Below are 8,940 nucleotides of genomic sequence, written 5' to 3' on the forward strand. Positions count from 1 at the left end.
AAACAACTTTTTTCCAAGTTTGTATTTAAATTTCAGGTAGTTAACAGACAATGTAACATTAGTTTCAGGTGTGGAATTTTAGAAGCGCTGTGTATTTTTAATGCATCTCCTTTGCTACAGCAAATTACCAGTCTCCGAAAATACAGAAGATGGTCAGTTTCACGTGGGATTAAAAAGCAACCGCTTCGGGACAAAAAGAAGAAAACTGCATTTTGCCAAGTGATTTACATGTCATTTCAGGGAAGTCTCAGGGCAATCCGCATCGCTTGAGCCCACGTAGCTGAGAAGCACCATTGTCTCCCTATTGCAGATTTGAAGCTGAATCCATCTTCCGTGTGGAGCTGTAAACGCTCCTGGAAGGACAATGGTCTGGCTGCCTGTTGCAAGGGTTCCGGGGGCTGAGGCAGTCTCTCTTCCCTGCACAGTGTATAACTGCTGGGCACCTTTCAGGAGAAAGTAAGAAAACTTGATCAAAGTCCTGAGAATTAAAAAAAAAAACGATAATAATCCTGAGAATTAGTCTGGATGCACTTCTGGTGGTCAAAAATTCTTGGGAACCACAGCAAGTCAGATGGAACAGTGAAGTCACCCTCAAATTATATGCAAGCGAGCCACATTCTGGTGTGGGCTCCGTGGCTTAGCTGGTCAAAGCGCCTGTCTAGTAAACAGGAGATCCTGGGTTCGACTCCCAGTGGGGCCTTCCACTGTGAGCTTTTGTAATTTAGTAGTCCGAGAATTGGAGATAATTTGAATTTACATCCCTAAAGCCCCAGAAGTGGGAGGGACAGCATTAGATGAAGAATCTTATTTGAAAAAAAAATAACAACAACAAAATCTCTCCCAATAGTACAGTGATAGAAAAACCAAAATATCTATGCTGAGAACTGAAAAACTCAGAGAGCTTGTTCTACTGTTATGCTTTGGGCACTGGAATTGCCTAGCATAAGTGAGGTTTGCTTCTTGGTCTTCTTCTACCATTTGAAATCAAATGTCAGGCACTCACCACTTCGGTTTTATGTGATCTCTGTGACTGTCTTAATTATTTTTGCCTCCTAGAATCTTTACCAACTAGAACACTGTCCACATTTATTTTTCTTGAATGGCTCCTTGAATAGCTATTTCCCCCTCCCCCAGCCCCAAGTTTGCACCAAATAGCTTTTTGGCCCACTGAATAGTGCACCATGGTTCTCAAAATTTAGTGAGCACATGAGTTACCTGGTGATCCATTAAAATGAAAGATTTAATCCATTACATCTCTGATGGGGCCTGAAATTCAGCCTTTGTACAAGCTCCCTGGTAATTGATAGTTATTCTGCTGGTACATGGACCCTATTCTGTGTAGAAAGACTAGTGACTTAGTGATCGTTTCAATGGTTGTGGCTTTTTTTTTTTTTTTGAGGTAAAACTGGCATGTAATATTATATACCTTCCAAGTGCACATCTGTATGCAGTGCACAGTGATCACCACCAAAATGTCTTCTTCCATTCAGTAGGTTGTCTTTTCATTTTGATGGATGGTTTCCTTTGCTGTGCAAAAGCTTTGTGGTTTGATGTAGCCTCATTTGTTTACTTTTGCTTTTGTTTCCCTTGCATTTGGGGTCGGATCCGGGAACACATTGCTAAAACTGATGGCAAGGAACTTACTGCCTATATTTTCTCCCAGGAATTTTATGGCTTGAGGTGTTACATTCAAGTCTTTAATCCATTTTTAGTTCTTTTTTGTGGATGGTGTAAATATGGTCTAGTTTCATTCTGGTGCACGTGGCTGTCCGGTTTTCCCAGCACCTCAATGGTTGTGGTTTTGAGTTCTATTCTTTTATACGTTTATAGCCACTTTCCACACCCATTGGTGAGCCTGGGGTTGTGCTTACTCATTTGCCTTTTGTCAAATCCAATTCAAAAGAAATGAAAGAAAAGGACAAGGTAAAAATTCAAATATAAATTAGTGTAAATCAAGTAGTGTTATAACTGTTCTCTCCTTTTCATGCGGTAAGGGACTCTAGGATATACCAGAAATTTTGGAAGGCAGAGAAGAGGATAAGAAAGAAGAATTAATGGCAAAGCACACAACATTCCTTCAAAAAATGCTGGAGGCAAGTGGAAATAAAAGTATAAACCTGAAAACTCTTGGTGCATTTATTAGTTACATAACTCTAAAAAATAGTAAACCTGGAAAAAATAAAAACAAAATAAACCCCGAGACTTGAGATTTTCTTATGTGCTCTATTTCTTCAATGTTCTAAGAAATGCTTTTATTAATCATGCTCTCCGTCCCACTCATGGTGCACAGCCTTTCTCAAACAATGGGTTTCATTTCAATGAGTTTCTTGCTTCTTCCCATAGTGGTGTAACAGGCTGATTTCTCCTTTCGTGAGCCATTTGGGAGGAATGTTGTGTGTCAGAAGATTTATTTTATAGATCTCTCGGAGTGGAATGCTGGCTACTGTAAGAAATAAAGGTGATAAACAGTGATACGAAACACTGCTGGGAGAGGTGAGTGCTTAAATAAAATAACTGGAGAGTGTTTGTTCTCTACAAATTGATCCCAAATAAGATCTGGAAATTCACCGGTATGTCTTCACTGAAGTGTCTTGTCTTTAACTGAAATCCTCTTTCTCTACTGACTAAAGTGAATGGATCCTCATTATTTCTAGGTCCCAGGACATCTCCTCTGACCCCTGACGTACCATACTGCTCCTGATGCCGGAGCATCATTCTCTCCTCCTCTCCTCCACCAATGTATTTCTTTTCCTCTATCAAATCTCATCTCAGTGATATCAAATATCACTTCTTTTGAAAGCCTTTTCTAATCACTAGGAGTTGGAAAATTGCCCCGTTTCTATGCTTCTGTGAAAATGCATGAGCCTTTATCTCTGTGGTTTCATTTGGCAACTTAAAAATAATTAACCTATTTTGTGCAATCATATTACAATAATCAGCACATGTGCCCTTTGGTACCCCAGGCCCGTCCAATTTTTCCGGACATCTGGTACCTCCAGAGCCTAGGTCAGCACTGGGCACATTGTGGGCTCCTCATTAATTCTTTTAAAATAAACGCCTACTCAGCTTATTGAAAAATGAACTATCATTTATGCTGTCGACTTGATGTCAGAAGAAAGAAATAAGACTGGAGATCTTGCCATCTAAGAAATACCGCCTGTCTTCTGTTGCTGCAACGCTGCGACCAGACCCGTTCCTGGTGAGGAGGGGGTTTTCCAAGTTGCCGTTTGTCAGAGGTGCGGACACGGATCTCTCACAACGGGTTTGAGGAAAGGAAAGGTCGTTCCGCAGTGAGCACCATCTCGATCCCTCAGGGAAGCGCTGGGAAGGGGAAAAAGCGTGAGGAACGTCAGTTCAAATGAAGAGAAAAATTAGAAACTAGGCAAGCACAGCATCTGTTGATCACATTGACACCGGTCCCTGAGCCCTGCTGTTGCAGAGCCGTGGGGGGGGGGGGGAAACGGGGGCATCGTGTCACCCCTTTGTCACCCCCCCCACAGTAAGTTGGGCACATCCCCCCCGCCCCCGCCCGGCGGAGGCCCCCCAGACCGGCTTGGCCCTGGCGGGAGCGTGGGACGTCTCCAGCGCGCTGCGGCGCTTCCCGCTTCTCAAGGTCAGGAGACACCACACGCCCTGAGAGCCCGAGGTGACCCTGCCCGCAGTCTGGGAAGGGATTTGGACTCTGGTTTCGAGGTACCTTCGGCGGTGAGTTACGGAGTTTCCATATTGCCGTTTTAACAAACCAAAAGTGTAAGGAGAAATAAATTCATCGTGAGTGAAAATATACTAAAAGAAAAATCATTCAAAATTACTGGGTTTGGGGCACCCAGGAAATGGGCGTATCAATGCCTGCAATTTTGAGACGCCTCCCGGCCCGAGGGTTTCCGTAGTGTAGCGGTTATCACGTTCGCCTAACACGCGAAAGGTCCCCGGTTCGAGACCGGGCGGAAACAACCCTTCCCCTAGAATTTTGTCACTTTGGGTGAAATGCCATTTTATAAGTGCCTAAGCCTTTGCGCACCCTCCCCAGGGGCCCCCACCTGAAAACACGGGTTTCCCAAGTTACCCGGAGTCCAGCTGTGCTGAGACTTGCATCCTCACCTGCCGGGTCGACCTGGCCCCTTGGAGCCCTGCCCTCAACAGAGGCCCTCTGAGAATAGGAGCGTCCTAGAAATCCTATTTTAACTTTAAAATAGGTCCTTTCTTCTTACGTATTACACCTTATGTCGTCTGGAATCAAGACCTTTTACAACATACCTGTAGGAATATCTTCTTGCAGCCTGTGGCTAGTGTCTCCTCTTTTTTTTAAATTTTATTTTATTATGTTATGTTAGTCACCATACATTACATCATTAGTTTTTGATGTAGAGTTCCATGATTCACTGTTTGTGCATAACACCCAGTGCTCCACGCAGAACGTGCCCTCTTTAATACCCATCACCAGGCTAACCCATCCCCCCACCGCCCTCCCCTCTAGAACCCTCAGTTTGTTTCTCAGAGTCCATCGTCTCTCATGGTTCGTCTCCCCCTCCGATTTCCCCCCCTTCATCAGTTTTCCCTTCCTACTATCTTCTTCTTCTTCTCCTTCTTCTTCTTCTTCTTCTTCTTCTTCTTCTTCTTCTTCTTCTTCTTCTTCTTCTTCTTTAGTGTCTCCTCTCTTAACTCAATCTTCTGATGAAAAATGTGTCAACCTCGGCTCAGGTATTTCCAATCTAATAACCCTATAAAATGAATATCAACACACAGTTCACAGAAGAGGAAATAAAAATGTCTTTTATATAAATGTCAAGATACTTGACCTACTCATCAGAGACATGTAAATAATTAAACTCCAGGGGGTATCCCTTTTCAGTTACCAGAATGGCAGAATAAAAGCATTGGCAGCATTCTCTGTTAGGGAGGATTCGTTCATTCAGTAAAGGTCTGTGGAACGCCTGCTTTGTGCCTGGCCCTGACCCATGCCCTCGCTGTACCCAGATCCAGACTCAGAGTCCTGACAGAGGTGTGTTTCATTGTTGGCCCCAAACCAGATGCCACGACTCTCAATGACACCATTTTCGAAAACAGGCACCGCTCAGCGGGTCAAACAAAAGTCAACCGATCCTCAGTTTTGGAATTTGGTAGACATTGAAGCCATGTAAAATGTTTGCATTTATATGCAAAGAGAGTTCAGGTTTAGGCTCAGCTAAGTAAAACATTGTTACTTACAAGAAGGTCCAGAAGGACGTTTGGAAGTCCAGTGCAGCTGAGGACGTGTGTGGACTACCCAGTGTATTTTAGGATGCTCAGCACGCCTGACCTCAGTTACTAAATGCCAGGAGAACCCGCCAATGTGAGGACAACCAGAAATGTGCGCATGTTTCTACAATATCCCTTAGTGCTCTCACAAATTCTAGATGTAACTGACAATGAAAATGGGGGAAATGAAATGCTTTCTAGCAAGTAAGTATGAATAAAATCTTAGAAATTTTAGAAGTTGGAAAGTCTGCTTCCAGGCTGAAAATGTTTGTAAAGGCTGAAGTTGGGTCTGGACAAAATAGGTTCCCCAGTTAAATAATGAAGGAACACCAGAGATCTTTTTTTTATTTTTTTAAGTTAGATCAAATCCAATAGGGTACCCTGACAGCATCAATCGTTTAGAAGGAATTTAAAGTGCCAGCCTTAGGAAAGTATAACTAAATCTCTGTAGAGAGCACTGAGGGAAAACGCAAGATGGCCAGTACGGGGCTCGAACCCGCGACCTTGGCGTTATTAGCACCACGCTCTAACCAGCTGAGCTAACCGGCCAACGGGCTGCCGGGTATTTTGCTCCAAATTTTAAAAGCTCTATTTCCTGCAATAGTTCTTCGTGGAAAACTAGACGTTTTTCTACTTTTCTCAGTCCATCCAATATATCGGGAATAGAAAAATGGAAAGAAAAAATCCATCTTCAAGCACAAATGGACCTCACTCACGGGGAAATTTCGTCTTTCTCAAATCCTGCGATCTAATCAGAATCTTAGCAAAGCCTTTTTCCCCCAGACTGAAAAGCTAATCTTAAAATCCATATGGAAATGCAAAAGACCCAGGAAAGGAAACACAATTTTGAACAAAAGAGGACCAAAGTGGGAGGAATTACGCTTCTTGATTTGAAAACCTTCTCCGATGATGCAGTAACCAAGGCTGAAGCCGTGTCAAAAAGGACAGCCTTACGAATCCACGGAACATAACTAAGAGTCGAGAAGTCACCCCGCCCACATGTGGCCAATTGGTTTTCAACACGAGTGCCAGGGCATCAGTGAGGGAAAGGATAATCTCTTCAACAAGGAGTGCGGGGACAATGGCCCATCCACATGAGAAAGCCATCGCTCGCCCTTAGGAAAATGCAAAGTAAAATCACACTGAGATACCATTGCACGCGCACAGGTATGGGAGGGGGGTCTTCCTTGGAGCTCTCGGCCCTGCTGAGGTTTGGAAAGGTGGTTCCAGTCCCCATTGGAAAGGTCACTGGGGAGCCCCTGTGGGCCTTTCGGTTTATGACCGCGGCCCTCCTGGTGTTATAAAAACAATATGGGACATTGCAGAGAGGGGAAACTGAGCCTCTGCACGGCATCTCGGGCAGGCCATGTGACATCTCTTAGACGCACTGGGCTCCACTCATCGGCGCCGAGTCCAGCGAGGGACAGGCGGACAGTCTCCTCCCCATTTCGGTCCTCACTCTGCCGGGCACACAGGTGGGCACATCCCCCCTCAGTCCTCAACGTCTACGGGTCGAGCCCTGCCCCGCCCAGAATGGGCACGCTCCGGAGTTCAGTTCAGCGGCTCCCGGTTATTTTCCTGGGATCATTCTCTGGCACCCAAAAGACAGAGACCACAGAACCTTCTAGTCGGGTAAACCCAAATGGGGCCACATCGAGGAGTTTTTCTGAAATCTCCCATACGCCGAGGCTGCCAAAAATTTCTGTCTTGCAGTCGGTAAGGGCTTCTTCCCCAGGGAGAGTTTACTTGGTGTGGGTCATTGACTCCAATATTATTGATGTGAATACCTAGAAAAGCGCCGTAAGCTTGAAATTTCTTGGAAGAAAGATCAGTTCAGGGTGACCAGACCTGGGACAGCCAGGGGAAGTCTATTCTCCGTCAGGGAAGAGAAGAGGGATGCGGAGCCAGGTTTCCGTGGTGTAGCGGTTATCACGTTCGCCTAACACGCGAAAGGTCCCCGGTTCGAAACCGGGCGGAAACAGACGGGCCCTGTCTTAAGGGGCATTTTCTTTTCTTTTTTTTTTTTTTTTTGAAGTTTCTCCAGAGCCCTGCAGTGGACATGTTTGGAATCGCACCATTTATGGTCCTCGGAGTGGGGACCCCTCACCTGGTACCTCCAGCACATCAGCTGGATATAACTCGCAGGAGGTCCCCTTCCTGGGGGTGTGTCTCCGCTCCTTCCCAAGTCTGTCCTCCCCCCACCCCCAGTGAAGATCTCCTTTGGAAACCGAGCGTCCACAGACACTGTGGTGGACCTCACCAGTCTCAGGCAATTTATTTATTGCCAGACCAATATTTTCAGATATAGGGTCATTTGGGGGACGAGAGAGAGAAGTGTAGGAGTATCGTGGGACAGGAATCTGCAGGGAGATCTCAGTGGGGCCCAGCCCACTGCCGAACCCATCTCACATGGCGACACCAACCGCCACGCTGCCGTCGTCTGGTCCCCAAGCAGATCTCAGGGACTCGGTCCTCAGGCTGCTCCAACCACGGCCTTGCGGGGAGGAGGGGGGATTTCCACCGCCCGCGCGATTTCGTGGCGGGTTGGGGTGGCACGCAGCCCTGGCCATACCCGCGCCTCCAGGCCAAGGCTCCTGGGACCCTCAATCCTTCCAACCCCCCGAAGTTCACTCACTCAGCTTCAGTGGGATCGACGCGTGTTCCACTTAGGTCCAGGACTCTCCCGGCGCATTTAGGACGGAGTTAGGGTGTTTCCCTGCATGTATGTGCACTGGAGTCCTCCCAAAGAACCTGGACGTGCAGATACCCTTGCTGGTTGGACATTTCCTTGGACTCAGCCCGCGGCTGGGCGGAGGTCATGGGGCTTTGGCAGCGCCCAGGACCATTCCCGCTGGGAGGAGGGAGCCCACGCGTTCTAAATAAGTGGGGCCATTTGCTGCATTTTTGGAAGTGAGGAAGGAGATGGGGGAAGGTTTAATAGTGACTTGGTTGTGTGTGTTAGTCTCATTTTACTCAAGAATGTGAACAATGAACCAAGAATAGGAATGGTCTTTCTTTTCAACTGGCTGATTCATTCCTGTGGGTTCAAAGCAGCTTTGAGGGGTGTTTGGCTCACGTTCAACTCAACAAGAAAGTTTGTTTTGCTGGTGCATGAGCTGGACTTAGTAAGAATATGAATCGATTTTAAACATTAGGAAACATCTTCAGGCTCTTTGTTTATTGTTCTGCCTCTTAGACCTAAAACTGGCCCTTTGGGTTTCAAGCCTACAAATAAAGTGCCTCCGTTGCAAGTCTTAAGTAAGTTCTCCAGTGAATCTCACTAACACAGTTCTACCAGGCTACCAGCAGGGCACACTGCTAAATGCACTGTACACCATCCTGGAATATTTCTGGAAGATAGCAGTGTGTGTGTGTGGGGGGCAATCCTCCCAATGGGCAGACCTTTGGCTGGTGGACCTGGGCACCCATTTTATTCAGATATCAGGTATCAGAGATGAGCTCATGTACAGTGACTAATGGTTTGGCTGATTGGTCAGAGAGATCAATGTGGAATCCTTAACACAGCACCTCTCTGGAGGAGACCAAAGAATGGGGTGGCTGGGTGATAGACATTGGGGAGGGTATGTGCTATGGTGAGCACTGTGAGGTGTGCAAGACTGTTGAATCACAGATCTGTACCTCTGAAGCAAATAACACATTATATGTTAAAAAAGAAGAAGAAGAAGAAGAAGAAGAAGAAGA

General features: G+C 46.1%; 4 non-coding genes across 4 annotated transcripts; 3 read left to right on the forward strand and 1 right to left on the reverse strand.

Moving 5' to 3' along the window:
* The first annotated feature begins 626 nt into the window (after positions 1 to 626).
* On the forward strand, positions 627 to 700 carry TRNAT-AGU (transfer RNA threonine (anticodon AGU)). Its single transcript has one exon. It is a non-coding gene; the product is annotated as a tRNA-Thr (tRNA).
* Positions 701 to 3,880: 3,180 nt separating this feature from the next.
* On the forward strand, positions 3,881 to 3,953 carry TRNAV-AAC (transfer RNA valine (anticodon AAC)). The gene has a single exon. It is a non-coding gene; the product is annotated as a tRNA-Val (tRNA).
* A 1,760-nt stretch (positions 3,954 to 5,713) lies between these two features.
* TRNAI-AAU (transfer RNA isoleucine (anticodon AAU)) lies at positions 5,714 to 5,787 on the reverse strand. Its single transcript has one exon. It is a non-coding gene; the product is annotated as a tRNA-Ile (tRNA).
* Positions 5,788 to 7,146: 1,359 nt separating this feature from the next.
* On the forward strand, positions 7,147 to 7,219 carry TRNAV-AAC (transfer RNA valine (anticodon AAC)). The gene has a single exon. It is a non-coding gene; the product is annotated as a tRNA-Val (tRNA).
* The last annotated feature ends 1,721 nt before the right edge of the window (positions 7,220 to 8,940 follow it).

This window comes from Callorhinus ursinus, unplaced genomic scaffold (assembly GCF_003265705.2).
Source record: "Callorhinus ursinus isolate GAN/ISIS: 27379988/994484 unplaced genomic scaffold, GSC_fseal_2.0 scaffold129, whole genome shotgun sequence".
Classification (NCBI taxonomy): domain Eukaryota; kingdom Metazoa; phylum Chordata; class Mammalia; order Carnivora; family Otariidae; genus Callorhinus; species Callorhinus ursinus.